The following is a 19,772-nucleotide window of genomic DNA, read 5'->3' as shown; positions in this document are numbered from 1 at the left end:
CCCCCCCCCCCCCCCCCCCCCCCCCCCCCCCCCCCCCCCCCGTCTCTACTCTCTGCCCTACTCCCAACCCTTTGAGTTAGGGATTGGGTGCCACCACGCTCACTTCCCGCTCACCAGAATTATTACCTAATCTCTGCTACTCATTTGAAGCCTTCTGGACCTTCTCTCCTGCCCCACAGTCATGTTAAGTAGAGCAAAGTCATTCATCCATTCATTCATTCATTCTTCCATTCAACATTGAGTCAAGACCCAAACCCAGGCAAGCCAGCTCCAGAATCACGCTCTTTGCCTCTCTGCTCTACCAGCCTTGGCACACACCCAAGCTTTGATCTACAAAGACATAGGTTCAAATCCCCGTGCTTCCAATTTCTAGCTAGCTGGGGCCCTGGGCAAATCACTAAGCGCCCAAGGCCACAGTGCCCTTATTTGTAAAACAGAGTTTACTGAAGGTAACTGTTTCATAGGCTTACTGTGAGGGGTAAATTAAATAAGACAATGTAGCCACAGCTCTTGCCCAAAGCCTGGCATATGGACAATTTAGTTAGATTGATTATAATCAAACTGAAATATTGGTCCATCAAATAAGGTTTCTAAAAAAAAATTTATGAAGTGTTAATTGCAACATTTGGAAAGTGTCTGAAAATGAACCCCATAAATGGAGCCATTTGGTAAGTATATAAATACAGAGTTTCTGTTGAGGTCAATTTGTCCCCCATCATCCCAAATTATCATTTTATAAAGGGCTAATTGAGGCCCTTCTGTTCTGGGAAGTAAGTGTCTCTTCTAGTAAACTTTTCTCTGACATGCCTCTCTCTGAGGTGTAATCCTCTGGTCTCCTTGATTCCTCCCAATAAGTTTTAAAATGGGATTATGTTATCTCATCATATTCAAAAATTTGGCACAGTATTTGAAACAAGGAAGGACTCTCTGAGATTCTCTCTCCTGGTGTTTCTCAATTTTTAATGTGCACACAAATCATCTGGGGTTCTTATTAAATACGATGCAGCTTCTGATCCAGTAGACCTGGGGGTGGGCCTGAGATGCCGCATTTCTAGGAAACTCCCCCATGATGTGATGCTGCTGGTCTAAGGATCACACCTTGAGGAGCAGAGCAACACAGCTCCAGTTCTCAAATGTCCCCATTCATTTGAATCAACCCAGAGCTGCAAAAATCCTGATGCCTGGTCCTCAGCCCCAGAGAATCTGATTTCACTAATGTGAGGTACAGCCTGGGCAGTGGGTGTTTTCGTTGTTAGTAGCTATACATACAAGATTTTTAGGAAATGGTAGCACATTTTTATTGAAGCATTCATGGATCATAAGTGCACGGATTATACTGTGATCCCCAGAACAATAGATGTGTACATACAGCCCAGATTGCTTTCTGTTAGGTAAAATCCCCACTCTAGGACAACTGCTATTTATTGGCTATTTACCATGTACCAAGTACTTTGCTAGAAGACACATACATTTCACTTGGCTCTAAAACAATCTTCTAGGGTGGGTATCATTATATTCATTTCACATTTGACGCTCGAAAACTTTAGTGATTGCCCAAGCTAACACCATCAGTGAGAGGCAAAGCTGGGATTCAGAACCAAGTCTATCTGATGGCCGGATTTGGCAAAGTGTGTGTTTTTGATTTGAGGTATTAGGTGTTTCCTTGAGGTGTAGCCTCATTGAGGTATAATTGACATACAATAAACTGCATGTATTTAAAGGTTTAATGAGTTTTGAAATATGTCTACATCTGTGAAATCATTATGACAATCAAGAAAATGACTCTGTCTCCCCTAAAAGCTTCTCATGCCCCTTTGTCATCCCTCTCTCTCTGTCCCCACTCTACATGCAGGCAACTACCATCTTTCTGTCACTATACTTTGGTTTGCATTTTCTAGAGTTTCATAGAAATGGAATCATAGACTGTGTCCCTTTTTTGGCTGCTTTCTTTTACTCAGCATATTGATTTTTTTTTCCTCAGCATACTGACTTTAAGATTCATCCATGTTGTTGGGTGTATCAGTGGTTCACTCCTTTTTATTGCTGAGTAATATTTCATTGTATGGATATACCACAATTTGTTTATCCATTCACTTGTTGATGAACATTTTAATTGTTTCCAGTTTGAGACTATTACAAATAACACTGTGATGAGCATTCAAGTAATATCTTTGTGTGAATATATGCTTTCACTTCTCATGGATAAATACTGAGGAGTGAAATGGTTAGGTCATATGTTAACTGTATTTAACTTTTTGAGGAACTGCCAGATTGCTTTCCAAAGTGGTTGCGCCATTTTACATTCTCAACAGCAGTGTATGAGAGTTCCAGTTGCTGCATATTCTTGCCAACACTTTGTATGGGTCAGTCTGTTTTTGTTTTTGTTTTTATTTTGGTGAGGAAGATTGGCCCTGAAGTAACATCTGTTGTCAATCTTCCTCTTTTTGCTTAAGGAAGATTGTCCCTCAGCTGACATCTGTGCCAGTCTTCCTCTGTTTTGTGTGTGGGACACCACCACAGCATGGCTTGATGAACAGTGTGTAGGTCCACACCCGGGATCCAAGCCCACAAACCCTAGGCCACCAAAGCAGAGGAAGCAAATTTAACCACTTTGCCACCAGGCCAGCCCCTAGGTTAGTCTTTTTAATTTTAACAATTCCTATGTATATGTAGTGATGTCTCATGGTGGCTTTAATTTGCATTTCCCCAGTGACCAATGATGCTGAGCATCTTTTCATGTGCTTATTTCAAGTGCAGGCTTTTACATTCAGCATCACTGTTTCCCAAACAAATACAATATGATTTTTTTTAAATGAAAAAGTAAAATCATGGTAATCCCCAAACTTCACTTAAATAACTTTTGGAGTGATATTTATTTCTATTATAATATTAACAAAATACCAATATAAAACCAGGCAAACACTTCTTATAAATTGTATATGACTAGAAAAAATTAAACCCGAACAAAACTAAAAATTCACACTAATATAAATAATAATGTAAGAGGGGGCTGACCCCGTGGCCGAGTGGTTAAGTTCGCGCGCTCCGCTGCAGGCGGCCCAGTGTTTCGTTGGTTCGAATCCTGGGCGCGGACATGGCACTGCTCATCAGACCACGCTGAGGCGGCGTCCCACATGCCACAACTAGAAGAACCCACAATGAAGAATATACAACTATGTACCGGGGGGCTTTGGGGAGAAAAAGGAAATAATAAAATCTTTAAAAAAAAATAAATAAATAATAATGTAAGAAATGATGATGTTTTCTGACTTTATATCACCACTTGCAAATTTACTTGAGTCGTTCATGCAGTACCCCATGATAGTATGTGGTCTTCCTGTGGCGGGAATTCATAATGTATGTGTACGATCTGCCTTCACTCTTTAGCCTGTGACAATCAAAGTAGTTCTTCCTGGCTCCAACACAGTCATAAACACCAATGCAAATGTGGGCACTGGCCTTGCGTGGCAATACTTGGTTACAAGGAGAACCAGATGATTCAGTACATGCTTGTACTGTTTTTGTTAGATTTTCGTCAAAATGAAAAACACAATATTGAAATACCCTTGTAGCAAACAAGTCATCCTCTAAAGACAAGGCTGTGAATTCCATGCTTTGGCACACACCTTAGTTAGAAAAGCTCCATGCTATGGTATGGTGTCTTGTGCTATCTTCGCTTGAACACACATGCCCCTGCACCCTGTATCCAATACTCTTTGCACTGTCCCATAGTACTAATGGCTCTTCCAACAATTTATATTTCATTTTCTCACTTGATTCCCCCCCTCAAAACTCTGCAAGGAAGGCAGAGCATCTCCCTTAATTGCAGATGAGGAAACTGAGGCCGACAACGCTAGAGGAGCCCTCCCATAGTCACATAACAGAACCTGGTGGAGTCAAGACTAAAGCCGGTTCTTCCAAGTCTAACTAAACATCTTTTTTCCTACATCACATGACTTCCCTGACATTATTACTAGAAGAAACATTCTGGAGAACATACAAACCTGGGACTTTTTTAATAGCTCTTCTTATGATCAAACAACCAAATGTTTTCCACCCATTTCATTTCCGCTAATCCAAAACAGACTCAGTGCCCTTTCCCCTACAATTCATGTCTATTTTTCTTTACTTTTCTCTTTATCCCCTTCAATAGGAAACACAAAGTCCCAGGCACACAACTGGGTATGACACAATCCAGCTGCCACCCACCATGTGGCTACTGCCCATCATGTAAAAACAGGGACCCCTTCCTCTCTCATTTCCACAGACCAAACCCTGGTGTTTTTATAATCACGTCAGCTTTCAGTATCCTCAGCACATTCACAAATGTCATTAAGGATGCCACATTTCTTTTCCAGGTGGAACTTTTCAAATAAAGCTCTAAAAACAATTACAAAGCCATGACATCTGCCATTCATTGAGCTTTGTTTCACACCAGGCATTATGCTAAAAACTCGCACGTGCCTCATCTCCATGCCATGTCCTATGAGGCAGATACTATCTTACTCCCATTTTGGAGACAGTGAAATGAGTTGAGAGAGTGCCAGTGTTACACAGCTAATAACTAATGAAGCCAAGTATCAAACCCTAGTCATTTAAGTACCAGTAACGCATGCGTTTCATCACTATGCTAAGGATACCTCTGAAAAGCCAATCCCAGTCTCCTCTTGCTGTAGGAAATAGTTCCTTTCTCTGAAAATTCATAATCCTTCAACTCTATCTCACTTGCCCTACTTAGTGCTTCTGACCTAGCTCTATCTTGATTTGTGAACTGTTCCCAACTCTCCCAGAGAGTCTCATTCAGGACTTAGCACACTGCCATACCTGTAACACACTTTTAGTAAATGTCTATTCATTTTTTTGGCTCGTTGGCTGGACGGGTAGGTGGGTGGATGGAGAGGACCCAGTTGCTTTCATCTCCCCAGTATCCTTATTTCTGGAACTGACACCCACCACCATCGCCAACCATTCCATGAGTGGTTAACCATGGTGTCCACTCCCTTCCCTGATCACATGAGCAAAATTATTCCCAAATTTCCCTGCATTAGCAACTAACCCAGAAGGGGCAGTTGATCCAACACACTCCTTCCCTGTAGTCATATCTGGACACAGGTATAGAGAAGTACCTCTTCCTTCCGAATGGCTTAACTGTGACAATGTGACTTTGGAATAGTCAGAGCTCATTTTTTCCTCACTTTCAGGAGAGAACCTGTGTGTAGGATGAGGGAAACATCATTTGAACCTATGTATTCAGCCAGTCATGCCTGAAGCCTGAACTCCCACAAGACTTACCTGTTAAATGAGCCATGTTTGGCTTATACTCATTTGAGTATCAGCCATTTCCAATTTCAAGTGTCCTGAAAAATACAAGAAAATAAAGGCCTAGTTAAGGACAGTTTTATTTATGTAAATTATAACTAGTTGTACTATTATTATAATGAAATTGCTGATAGTTGCTGCTATCGTGAAATTGCTCACCTAAATGAAAAGTTCAGAAATAAAACTGATTTCAGGGTAGACTCAAACAACAGCATGAAGGACCTGGTTCCTCTCTGTCTCTTCAGTTTGATTTCTCTCTTGTTGCTTTTACCCTCAGGCTTCACATGGTGGGCCCTTGGTGGTTCTAAGCTCTCTCTTACGGATACATAATGGATGCAGCAGTTCCGGCATAAACAACTCATGCTACATCATCCAGAGAAAGAAGAAGAGTATCTTCTTGTAGTTTCTACAAGATGGCTTGGTAGAAGTGAGGCTGCCAATCTTCCACAATCACGTGATTAGAAATGGGAAGTCTACATTCCCCAAAGTAAAACCCATGTATTTGACCACAATGAGAAGGCAGGACTCACACACATACACACACACACACACACACATACATACACACAAAGTAAGAGAGACAGGCAGACAGAGACAGAGCAAGAAGAGAACAAGTAAGGCAAAAATTAACCATTGTTGAATCTAAGCGTAGAAGGTATATGGATGCTCACTTCAGTGTATTATTTTTCAACAATTCTATGTCTGCAATTTTCATGATAAAGATTTGGTGGAAAAAAAGAAGGTATGGAGGTCATTAGTGCTGTTCACCAAGTATTTTTAGTTCTTTGCCTTCAGGGTATGTGGTGAGTTTACACGTCCCAGATTCTTTGAATTTAGAGGTGGACAAGTAAGTTGCTTTGCCCTATGAGATGGGAGCTACTGTCACTTCTGGAAGCTTCATAGGCCCATTTGTGATTCTCTCTGTTCCCATCCCACTGCTGCAGTAATCAAGGAAGCATATGTGGAGATGAAACCTCCCTCACCTGGGTCTCTGAGAGACTCTTGAGAACAACCCCCAGACAAACCACAATGGACGTGAACCTAAGCAAGAAATAAACCTTTCTTATTATGTATCACTATGATCTGGGGCTTGTTTGTTACAGCAGTGACACCTAGATCATCTTGGCTGATACAGAATAGATGATGCGCAGGAAAAACTATATCCCACCCTCTAAAAACAAGACATTTTAACCATAAAGTTTTAACTCTTAAATAGGAGCTTCCAAGCACATGCTCAGAAGAGACTCAAAATATTGATTTTGTTGCTGTTTCAAATGATCAATTAAACCGTGACCCAACACTAAAACACAATGTGCTCACTCTTTTAAGATATCTGTGCTGTCAAATAATATTGGAAGACAATTTCAATTGCTGTGTTTCCTTCTTTTCTATCCACCAAGAATGCATCCCAGAATGACGTCAGAACACCAGCCAGCAGCTCTGCAAAATGCTACAATCTGTCCTATTAGCAGATTGCTCATGACTCAGTAGCAGTGATACGAGCAGCCAGCACGTTGTAAGGCAGATCACTGCCCGTTCAATCTAACTGTGAGACAAAGAAAAGGGGCAAATGTACCTGGCCGTTAGGAAGTTTCCGAGGAGAAGTTATAATAGGCAAGTGGAATTAGAGTGAATACACCAGTAATATCAACCAGAGAAGCAGATGACTTCTCTTCACTACTTGGAAGAAATCTTTCTTAACTACTCAAAACCCTTTGCACCAATTCCACAAGCATTACCTTTTGTGGCAAGCGGCATTTGGTGGGTCAGTATTGGATTTCGTTTCAAGTGGTTTAAGTGACCTCTCCAAAGAGAAATCATTGAAAAGGGGAGAAGTGACCTGGAGTCCAAACTCAACATGGAAAAAAATTTGCTGAGAACGGAGAACGAACAGGTAAACGGTCTGATGGATAGGTCTGTATGTGGGGGCCAGAAAGGATCAGAGAATTTAGGGGTAATGATGGCTCTGTGTTAGCTGCAGCATGGGAGTGGCTCTCAGGCACCTTTGAGGCCCTTCCTGCTGTGCTACCGCTCTGCAACTTCTTCAGCAGCCTGTACAAAACCTTCACATTTGTCTAAATTGGCTTAACAGCCATCTGGTCTCAGCCAAGTTATCTAAAACCTCCGAGCCTCAGTTTTCCCATCTATAAAATAGGATTAAGGCTGTTGTAAAGATTCAATGAAATCGAAATGTAAAGTGCTTAGCAAGGCCTGACATATAGGAAGAGCTCAATAAATGTTAGTTGCTATAATTATAATTTTTACATCTTCCTTGGAAGGACTTTGTGTTTCTTTCTGTGTGTTGGCTAGCCTTTTCCTTTCTAACTCTTCAAGGGCTCAAGTCATTATTTTTCTTTCCTTTTTAATTCAAGAACATGGAACTATGTACCAGGCACTTTCCTCATAGGTTGGTGGCAATGATGAATGAGACAGATTTTCTTGTCCCCAGTAGACAATACACAGAATGTAATGTGATCAGAATGTAATGCAAAAAATGGGCCATGGCACCATGGAGCAGGGGCACCTGAGTCTACCTGGGATCCGTGGTCCTACCCTGAGAGGGTGATATCTGAATGGCATCCTCTCCCCAGGCCCAGCTCCATCCCCAAAGGGACCTGCAAACACCACGCCATAGGTGTTAGGAAACTAGAGCAAAACTCCCCTCCCAGCCTGGAGTGCTGTGAAAACCAGCCTAAAGAAAAGATCTGCAGGAGGCAGGGGTGACCTAGACGCTAGGGCACTGGGCCTGGGGTGCTTGAGACAGGCATGTTTCCAGGGTTTTCTTGCTCGTTTATTGAAGATATTCATACCAAAACCCATAAAGATAAGGCTTCCATTCCACTAGACATTTCTCATTGCATGCTTGTGTCACATAGCTTCATTTGACAGTCTCCCTGCATTTTGAATCTGAATTTATTGTTTCACCAAAACATGTACACTATATTAGCATGACCATACATTTTGATTTGGCTGCTTTATCCTATTCTATCCCTGTTGTCCTAGTGTAATTATTAATAACATTCTCGTTCACTTTCAAATCTATCTCAGTGGAATGATAAATTACAATTTTACAAGCAACCTAATTTTAGGAAATCTCTCTAAAATTAAAAAAAAAAAAGTTTAAGGGTATTCTGATGCTGCCAATACCTTAAAATTACAAGAGAAGTTCAACTCATCTTCAATATCATTCATATGATAGATTGACAGAATCATAATGATAATAAAATTATTTACCATTTATTCAAAAGCAACTACGCTAGTCATTATGCTAGCGACCTTCCTCGTCTTATTTCACACATACTCTTTATAGTTTCATTTATGACCAGCTTCTATAGTTGCGGAAATGAAGTACAAGACAGGGAAGGGGCTTGCTGAGGAATCATTAAGGAGCAAGCAAAAGTAGGCTGCAGAGGGAAGATAAAGTCATGGTATCAGGAGGGAATGGGGAAGATACTAGAAGAAGAAGAGGCAAGCAAATAGGGATAAAGCAGAGACAACGAGGTCTGCTTAGTTGAAGGCCCGTCATCCTCCTTGACTAGCACCTTACAGAAGTTGAAACACTAATGCTTCTTGGCTTTGCAGCTTGAATCAAACATTCAGCTGCCCAGTTGCTTAAGTGAAGCCCTGAAGTTCGCCAACCCTAGAAGACCGAGATACAAACCTTCGCAATGATAAAGTTTCTTCTTATCTCAAGTATCCATCTCTCCTGCTCCCACCCCAGCTTTTCCTTGGCCTTGCGCCATCTCTCTAGAGCTCCCTAGAGCAATATCAAATTTTAAAGGTAAGCGTGACTTTTAAAATCCAAGGGTCATTACAAATGGATTCAAGAGTTGTCATGGGCTGCAAAATTCCTGATATGGCTCAGTTGCTGAGGACTAATTTCCTCTCTCTTCTCAGATTAGTCTACTGGCTAATACCATGAAGCATGTGGATCTGATCACCGGGAGATGGGTTCCGATCTCTCCTCTTGCGTTATTCACATTCTCGCTGCCCCTAGCACAAGAGTCTCATTTCTATCATGATTAATCTAATCCCTCCATTTCCAGAACTAATCACATCTTCATAAAGTTAAATTTAATGTAATTTAACGTAACACTGCCCTCTTGTGCCTTACCACATGAGGGGCCTTTTTGGGGAAAGATTTATCTTTAATTAAAAATAAAGTTTATAATTTCAGCACCTTATTGAACACTATGCTGGGGAGAGGAGAGGAAATTTTTTGTCTCCCGTCATCATTTGTCTTAGTCTTTTGTTACATTGGTTTCCATCATTGATAATTGCTGGCCAAGGAAATCATCTCTAAGGGCAGATTTTAACATAAATCCACATGTGATTATTTTAAGTAGCACATGGACGGAAATAGCAAACAATGAATCCAGGTTGCCCAGGAATGAGGAGTGCAGGAGAAACTGAGTAAGAAATCAGGAAATGAACAGAATGTTATTAAATAGACTTGCCACAGCTGGCTTAGTGATTTCAATAGACTTGCTTAATGGGAAAAACAATCATAGAGAGCCCTTTAATTGCTTTTCTGCTGAGTTCCTTTCCACATCTCCATGTTTGCAGAGATTAATTAGGAGTTCCAATCACAACCTAAAACTAAACTCAGTAAGACAGATCAGAGAATTAAAAAAAAAAAAAATGGTGGCATGCTCTGGAGACTTCTGAGCAGCGTGTCTTATACAATTGATGGTCAGTGGTTCCGGTTTGCAAAAGATTATTTGCAAGGAATAAATAATATAAGGGCAGAACATAACATCAAATAACTCACAAATTGCCACTTTTTGAGTCTTATCCTCAGCTCAAAAACTGGGTCTTAGTATTTTTCTCTTGATTAGCCACTACTCAGCACTCTGGGCAAGAAATAATGGGGGGGAAAATGATCCAGAAAACCTTGGATGTGGTATAAATCACCGAAGCAGGAAGGACGCAGCCAAGCTGACCGCAAAGATGAGGTGAAACAGACAGGGACGGGAACCGCAGAAACACCTCTGCGGGCGAGCCTTGTGTTCTTCCGGGGACAGAGCTTCTGAGAACTGTTCCATTTCCATTTGGTTCTCTAACTCCAGCGGCCATCTCTGTGATGATCCAGAAGATGGATGCTTTGGCCCGTGATAGATGTCTGAGGATTGGGTACAGAGTATGGGTGCCTAAAAAGCCAGTCTCTGTGGGTCTTTTCCCCTCCCTTATTCATGCCCTTTTAGGCCACGCTTTGCTTTCTAACGAACTCTTTTTACCAAGTCCAGAAGTTCCAGATTTGCCTAAGGCTCTGGACTTCCCCTTGTCTTGAACTATCAAGAAGCCTGCTTTCCCTTTATCTTCTATTCTCATTTTGTTGTTCTTGTTTTAAGTATTGCACCCAGCTGGTCTGTTGTTTCACCCAGAGTCCATCAGGGTTCCACTGACAGACAGGCAGCAGTGCTCCAGGAAGTTTTGCTAAGTTCATCTCACCTCGTTTAGTGGGTGAGACAGGTCTCTCTGAGGAACTTTCACTCTCCCTAAGGAAGGGGCCCCTAATGGTGAGCAGGGAAAGGGGAAGAGGAGAGGGAAAGACAGGAGGTTCTTTTCTAAGGGAGGCACAACAAAGGTGAAAATCAGAACAAAAGAAGGAGCTCAATGTGTTGGGAGGCTTTAAAAACATAGTTAAAATCAAACAAGCAGGAGGGAGACAGTGTCATATGATGAGACCAGGAAGACCCGTTTTGTGCCACTTTTCGGGAGACACTAAGAACTTTTATCATCATAATAGTGTCAGGCTCCCCTTTCTTGATCCTTGGTTCCTGTTCTCTCGAAGCACACAAAGTTCTGCACCCAGCAACTCCCTCCACCCATCAAAACTACATCTCAACCACACAGCTGACAGAATGTTCCCTTCCCAGGGAGAAGTCACTCCAAAAGCTTGATGAGTCACAGTAGTGCCTGAGCCTTGGCGGACTACAGAGCCCACAGAATCTTTAGACATCCTGAGTTCACATCCAGGGCTTCACTCTGACCTTCAGTTTCCTCATCTGTAAAGAGAAAATATTACCAGTACCTTCTTCACAAGGCTTTTGAGAGGGTTTAATGAGATGGTAAAAGTAAAGCACTTAGTACAGGGCTTAGCGTGTCATAGAGGAGTAGTCTCAGCTTTCATTTGCATTTTGATCATGGGACCAAGCTTTAGGCAGAAGGAATAAATCCCGGCGGCATTTGGGGCAAGATGTTAAAAGTCAGCTGGAAAAGGAGTCATGTGCAAATCTCCAACTTGGCACATTGAAGGGCTGGGTTTACTCTCTCATAAAGCAAAGTGGGAGACACTTCATAAACCATGTAGCCTGCCTTGGACAGAAAGGACAGTATTTCTGTTGGGGGGGGGCACTGATAGTGTTTCCTTTTTTTTCCGACTGGCTTACATTTACTAATCTTTTGGTATTAAACATGAAAGGCTCTTGCAATAAGAAAGCATGATTTGGGGCCGGACCAATGGTGCAGCAGTTAAGTGTACATGTTCCGCTTCAGCGGCCTGGGGTTCGCTGGTTCCAATCCCGGGTGCGGACATGGCACCGCTTGGCACGCCATGCTGTAGTAGGCGTCCAACATATAAAGTGGAGGAAGATGAGGATGGATTTTAGCTCAGGGCCAGCCTTCCTCAGCAAAAAGAGGAGGATTGACAGCACTTAGCTCAGGGCTAATCTTCCTAAAAAAAAAAAAAGCATGATTTTATAATTTAAATTTAAAAATTCATTCTTCAATGGAGTTTTTATGAGCATGGATACTTGCAATTTTTTCTTTAAGAATTTTTCATCAAATTTTGGATATTAAAGTCATTTCCCTCCCTTTACCATATATTATGGTCATTTTTCCTTTGCAGTAGTCTTTATTACTATTAAGTGTAAGGTAATAATCATATTTGCCAAATAAATCATTACCTAGTATGTATATAGCAGTGATTTAGAGTGTATGTGCATTGGGATGGGAGAAGGGATAGGGAGGGGGGCAAAGACTGATGAGTTTTAAATCCGGAAAAGAAGAGTCATACCCACAGTTGACTACTTCACAAAGTGGGAAAGAATTGGTGCCATCAGAGGTAGGGACCAGGGGTTCTTAGCCTTCAATATGCGTCAGAATCACTTGTGGAGTTTAAAAAAATTGCAGATGCCTCTGCCCCACCCCTAGGGATCCTGATTCCATCTGTCTGGGGCAAGACCCTGAGTGTGACGTTTCAAAGGCCCCTCAGGTGGTTCCGATGTGTGGCCAAGCTGGAAAACAACCAGTCCAGCTAGACAGGTGTGGGGAGTCGGAAAATATGAGGTTATTTGCCCTTGGAAAGAAGGAGAGAGTGGCTTGAGAGAAGAGACAGCATTTTCCACGTCAGTAGTTGTGAGACGAATGCCAGTATAACACATGTGATGTCATCTATATACCCAGACCCAAATAGGTGCATAATTATTGGTCAGTCTTAACTAAAGAACCAGATAGGCATGGTAACCACTCCACGTCAGATATGAGAGATTCTCAAGAAAAACAACCAAACACAAATGTGCAAGGATGCATTTGATAGTCCACCAAGCAAGGGTAAAGCACTGCTTGAAGGAAAACAGAAAGGACTTAAAACTGTTAGAAGTTTGGAATTAGTACAACCCTGTCGTTCTAGAACTACAAAATGGTAGAGTGAAAAAGCACATTCTGTGGTTATTGGAAATGTTGCTTTCAGCCTTTCAGCTGAGAAGAGAAAAGGGGACAGATGGATGATGTGAACATGGCAGCAATACTGACTACCATGCAGTGTCTTCCTTGAGGATCGCAAAGCAAAAGAGGGAGGGAGCTCTGATTGCTTCTCTAAGGCTTCTGCTTTGCTGAGAAGTGAGGAAATAGGAGGAGACAGCCCAAACTCCACCATTAAAAACACTCTGTTTCTGTCTCTTTCCATTGTGCCTCCATCACACTTCTCTCTGTGTTGGAAGGTACTGGAATGGCAATAGGCATCTTTGGGATTGGGCTGAAGTTGGAGATACATTTGGCTTGGATTTAGTGGGATGTATTTATGTGGATCACTGTCATTTCCATGTAGTAACAGGAAGGTACAGGACCAGAGGTCGTATCCTGAAATAAACTTGTCCTATACTACCCTACACCTCAAACACACAGAAAAGAAAAAAAAATTGAAATGTATAGAGCCAGAGTCTCATACACAGAAAATTCTTTCAACTCTTAGGTTTTCCCAAATTTCATGACAATTCTAAAAATCTATAATATTGTCAAAAATTTTGTGTGAAGCTGAAACTAACTTTTATAAACCACAAATAATAAAAATTAAATTTTGATCAAATATGTTAGAGAAAAGACTGACTTATCTTTCTATTCTCTCCTTAAAAACAATATTATACATTTATATGAAAACGAGGTCCACTATAGAGACATATCAGGCAGTTGACTAATAAAAGTATATTGTTATTTTCCAGATTTTGTGTGATGTTTTTGGTATTTGTCAGCTTTTTGAAATCTATAATTTGTTGTGATTTCTTTTCTCATTCTAAAAAAAAGAAGTCTGTGTTTACATCACTAGAATTTTTGCCTCTCCTGAAATTTGGAAAAGAAGCATCCAGGTGAACCTTCTAAATGTTGCAAGTATGCATCTAGTCGCTAATCTTAGGAGAGCAAGAAATGCTGTTTCTTTATTTATTTAAATCAAACTATCTGATTCCCAGTACCCAGCTTGCCATGGGATCAGGAAATCCTCAGTCATTGTTGGTGTTTCTGCCCTCTCATGGCTGTGCCAAGGTCCTAGGGTCTTAACCAACCCCAAGCATAGAGGAGGATGGGGGATGCTTTGTACATCTGTTAGAGCATCTGTGGCACATTGCTTCTAGGGAGAGGTTCCATAACTGCCGTGCTATCCTGAGGACATGGGAATGTTAGACTAGTCCTGGAGCCCTTGAGCTTATGGTCCTGTTCCTGGGTTCCCTGGGTAGACATCACCCCTCCCCAACCCAAAGCCACAGCCTTAGATGGCTCTGCTAATTTCAGCCCCCACTGAGCTTCATCATCTTTAGGCATGTCCCAGTTCCGAGAAATATTCCCTTATTTTCTATCCTTGACCTCAAACGTTCTCCCTCTGTCCTACAAGCTTGGATCCTTAGTCCCATCTCTTCTACAAGCTTAGGATTTTCAAAAAGGCAAGAACAGTGTTGTCTTCAGGCAACTTTAGCTATCAGTCTAGGGGGAAAAAAATACTGAGTTAAAGGAAATATCAAGAGCCTGGCTACTTCTTGGGACAGAGAGAAGAGGGAAATACATGGAGAATATTGACCAAAAAAATATTTAAATAGTATCTCAAATTTAAAGAACAAATCTGACCACAGCATTCCCTAAACTGCATCTTTTCAGTGGCCATCCATCACCTAGTAGATAAACCATCTAACCACCATTGACAAGACCATTTATGATATTTCCTCTGACCAATAAACTCTGTGGAAGTGCTTTACAAACTTTAATGTGCAACAAATTGCCTGAGGGTCTTGTTAAAATGCGGATTCTGATTCAGAAGATCTGGAGTGGGCTCTTCGATTCTGCACTTCTAACAAACTCCTAAGTGATGCCAAGGTTCCTACTTCAAGGACCACACTTTGAGTAGGAAGGGACCACAGCTTTCTCTTCTGAGCGTCTTGCACATAAAACCCTTCCCACCACATCACACAATGCCATTGCTTCTTGGTGGATTATGGGAGAACCATCTGCCTCAGAATTACATAGGGCCTTTTCTTTAAAATGCTGGTTTCCTAGATCTCACCCTAGATTTACTGCTTCAGAATCTCTGTGGTGGGTCCTGGTTTCTGCATTTTTTTTATTGAGGTAACATTGGTTTATAACATTATATAAATTTCAGGTGTACATCATTATATAATGTAGACCAATGTCTTACACCATACACAAAAATAAACTCAAAATGGATTAAAGACTTGAATGTAAAACCTGAAACCATAAAACGTCTAAAAGAAAATGTAGGCAGTACACTCTTTGACGTTGTTCCTAGCACTGTCTGTTTGGATATCATGTCTCACCAGGCAAAGGAAACAAAAGAAAAAATAAACAAATGGGACTACATCAAACTAAAAAGTTTCTGCACAGCAAAGGAAACCATCAACAAACGAAAAGACAACCTACCAATTGGGAGAAGATATTTGCAAATCATATATCTGACAAGGGGTTAATATCCAAAATATATAAAGAACTCATACAACTCAACAACAAAAACAAACAACCCAATTTAAAAATTGGCAAAGGATCTGAACAGTCATTTTTCCAGAGAAGATACACAGATGACCAACAGGCATGTGAAAAGATGTTCGACATCACTAATTATCAGGGAAACGCAAATCAAAACCATAATGAGATATCGCCTTATACCTGTCAGAAGGGCTGTAATTAACAAGACAGGAAATAAGTGTTGGAGAGGATGTCGAGAAAGGGCAACACTTACTGCTAGTGGGAATGCAAACTGGTGCAGCCACTATGGAAAACAGTATGGAGATTCCTCAAAACAGTAAGAATAGAACTACCATATGATCCAGCTATTCTACTTCTGGGTATTTATCCTGGGATCTGCATTTTAACAAGCTCCCCTAGTGACCCTTTTGCTTCGTAACATTTAGGAGCCTTTGCTCTGGCTTTACCGAATGATTAATTACTCAGTTTTCCTAAGGTAGCTTTCACTTTCCTGCCCCCAGGTCTTTGCATGATATACTGGAGCCTCCCATGTCATTACCGAGCATCATTTTCCACCTCCTGTCTGTACATTTTACCTGGACTATTCCTATTAACCTTTCAGAAGCCGTCTTGGCCCACTGCCAATCTGGAGTGAGTACACTTCTGCGCTGTTTTCAAGCATTTTTTATCATTTATACACCATGGACATTACCCAGCGCCAAGGATGGATAAATGGATAGATAGATGGATGGATAGATAGATGACAGATAGATAGATAGATAGATAGACAGACAGACAATGAATGAATCAAGGGCAGATCTGTCTTTTGATCTAGACACACAGGGAAGTTTTGCTTGAATGAAATTCTTAAGAGTTGCTTAAAGTAGATTTAATGAGATGCATGATGACAAAGTCACTGTGCACACTCATTAAAAACTCACTAACAAATGTCAAGTGTCTCTTCCTCCCAGGAAGGGCACTATGACCTCTATTTTGCCCTCCATCCATGCTAAAGAGGTGACGATATAATGTGTTCTTACAAATCCACTTGAGAGTATTTTCTTCCACCTCCTATGCATGCACTTTTATTCAATCTTATGTCATCCACAAAGCACATCTCAGTTTCTAGCACCATAGCTGCTGTTTTACAAGTGAAATTACAGCAACAAGATCAGCTGGACTTTAGTAAGCATTTTTTACAATCCAGGGACTTTATTGATCACTTTTACTTTAAATATCTCTTATAAACTGCATAAAACCTAACATATGCTCCTAAATAATATTGTATTGTGCTCAGCTACAAAGTGCTCAAGACTACAAAACGAGGAAACTGAGGTTAAGGTCAAGTCAGCTACCCAAGGTCAAACAGTTTGGTACCCAGAACTGTTTAACCCCAGAGGCAATATTTTAACCTGTACATCACAGTACCTCCCAGAGAACATGCTTTGGTCACGCATGGGCACATCATTCGAAGGATTTGGAACATTCGTTTGGATAGAACTTTGGATTTATTGCCATTTCACTGGAGGACCATTGGGAATTTTCATCATTGAAAACTCTTTGAAAGAGGAATCTTCATATTACTTCCCAGGAGGTAAATCACTCCTCTTAGCCCCAACTCCCATCCAGACCCTGGGATTCTCACCCTCCTGGACAGTCTTATGTTTCCACACTTCCATGTCTTATGTTATTAAAGCAAAGGAGGAAAGCCAATATGTGTCTTGTGGTTAGTAAATGGTCAGTAAACTAACCAAAGAATTCCACAAAGCCTACCGTCTCCCCCAGCATCAAGGTGTTTTTTTCCTAGTATTATTTGCAATTTCTGGAAGGATGATGCTTTCGGGTATAGTTTCTAGGTCTGGCCTCTAAAATGTCCTGCTTGATCCTCCACATTTTTTCTCTTTCTCCATCTGAAGGCTGGATCTTGCCAGGGTGATTGTGAAGCCATGTTCAAGATGGCAGGGCTACAGCATAGAAGAAGCCAAAGTCCTTGGATAGTAGAAGCCTGCATTTCCACAGAACGATTACATGAATAAGCAATATTGAATAATATTGTATTGTGTTCAGCCACAGAGAGCTCAGGACTAGTTTGCTATACCATGTTATGGACTGAATGTTTGTGTCCTCCTCACATTCATACATTGAAGTCTAATCCCCAATGTGATGGTGTTTGGATCCCAATGTGGGGCCTTTGGTAGGTAATTAGATCATGGTGGTGGAGCCCTAATGAAGGCGGTAGTGCCCTTATAAGCAGAAGCCAGAGAGCTAGCCCTCTCTCTTTCCACCATGTGAGGATACAATGAGAAATCAGCAGTCTGCAACCAGAAGAGGGCCCTCAACAGAACCCAACCATGCTGCACCCTCAACTTGAACTTACAAACTCTATAACTGTGAGAAATAAATTTCTGTTGTTTTTCAGCCACACAGTCTATGCTATTTTGTTACTGCAGCCTGAGCAGACAAAGACATAGCACATGGCATTACTTACCACACTGGTGAATACAACCAAATTCCTTGAGCAGCGAATCAACCTCTCTTGAGCTAATACTTTCCTTAACCTTTAAGGCCATTTGGGGCAAGATCTTTTGTTACTTTCAACCCAAAGCATCTTAACAGAGAAACTCATATCTCCACAGCTTCTGCTTTCCTACTTGTATAAACAAACCCATGAAGAAGTTCACAGAACCAAGCCCAGGATCCTCTCTGTTTAAGAAGATTATCAAAGTATATACAAAATTTGTTAAGACTCTCCAAGTGTGGTCTGCCTTCTAATCCTTCCATGTGATTTTGTGCCCCCTATTGGCAAGATCTCCTTCTGTGCTTATTTCTTCTGGATGAATCAAGTGAATTCTCCTAACCAGCATCCTCTTCTAGCCATCCAGGGAACATATAGCAATGTGGGTTTTTGCAGTAGGAATTCTAGAATCTCTCTCTAGATAAACCTATTGATCAGAACTCCTTGAGTAGTTCCCTCAGATCAAGAAATAAACTAGATTTTCTTCTGAGTCTTATTTTCTCTGCTCTTGGTTCAGTGCGCCCCCCCGCCCCCCCACTTAGGAGGAGGGCCTTTGAACGTCACTACCTTCCTTCCTTTATGGCACACTTTTATCCACCAATGGATGAAGGGCCACAAGCTTGGCCTTTCCCTATTGCAGGTGTTCCAAGCTTCTCAGCCTGGTGGCTCCATTGTCCCACCTGGGACTGGTGCGTCCATTGATCTACCCACACTCAAGACCTCCCAGACTACCTCATCTGGTCTTCCTGCAGCTCCCACAGGATATGCAAATACAGAACACATAGAGAGGAAATAAAATATTCCCAACAAGCAGAGTTACAGGTCTAAGGATAGGTATGGCAAGTATCTACACACTCCCTCTCCTTATGGTGTTTTCCCTTATAAAGTGAAATACTTTTTCTGAGCTCCAAAGCCCTGCTTGAAACTCCTCATCCTTAGTCCCTTCCCACATTAGAGCCCACCACTTCCTCCTTTATGAATCCTATTATGTACCTACTGTCCTTTGGCGTGCTCATTGATGCAGCAGGGTACAGAGGTTAGGAGCTTGGACTCTGGAGCCAGACTACCTTGGCTTGATTCCTAGTTCTATCACTTACTGGCTATGCAACCATGGACAAGTAACCTCTCTGAGCCTTTAGTCTCCTCGTCTGCAGACGAGAATAATAATAGTAGTACTGGCTTCATAGGGTACAAGTGACTACTACTGAGGAAATCCAATTAATGTGATTAGAAGAGCACCAGGAACAGAGTAAGTGCTCAATAAATACACATGTAGCTCTTTGTACATCTGTGTCAGCTTTTTCTTAGATTACAAGCTCCTTGAGATAAAGAACAAAATCTTATTCATCTTTGTATTCCCAGTGGTAGGCCCTAAGGAATGCTCAGTCTGTGTTGGTTGAATGAATGAATGAGAAACAAGCACTTGAAAGAATTTCCTGGTGTGTCTACAGAAATTAAGCAATTATTTGGAGACTGTCCCTCTGAAAAATACAGCTTTATAGACAGAGAATTCCAGTCTTTGTGTCATCTGTCATAACCCAAGCCAAGCTTGATTTAGTTTTCTCTGTACCAGTGAGCTTTCTGATGGCTTTTCTGCTTCCGCCCCCACCCTCAACCCCACCCATCCCCTGGCCTGGGTGAAAACACCCTGCCTATCCAACCACAAGGGAAAGGTTGAGTACATTAAATCATACTAGGAGGCCATTAAAAATATGGCTTAGATATTTCATCCTTCTACAGAAAGATGTTTGTA

Source organism: Equus quagga, chromosome 1 (genome assembly GCF_021613505.1).
Source record: "Equus quagga isolate Etosha38 chromosome 1, UCLA_HA_Equagga_1.0, whole genome shotgun sequence".
NCBI classification, from domain to species: domain Eukaryota; kingdom Metazoa; phylum Chordata; class Mammalia; order Perissodactyla; family Equidae; genus Equus; species Equus quagga.
The sequence above is the reverse complement of the archived record's forward strand: the minus strand, read 5'-3'. Positions refer to the sequence as shown.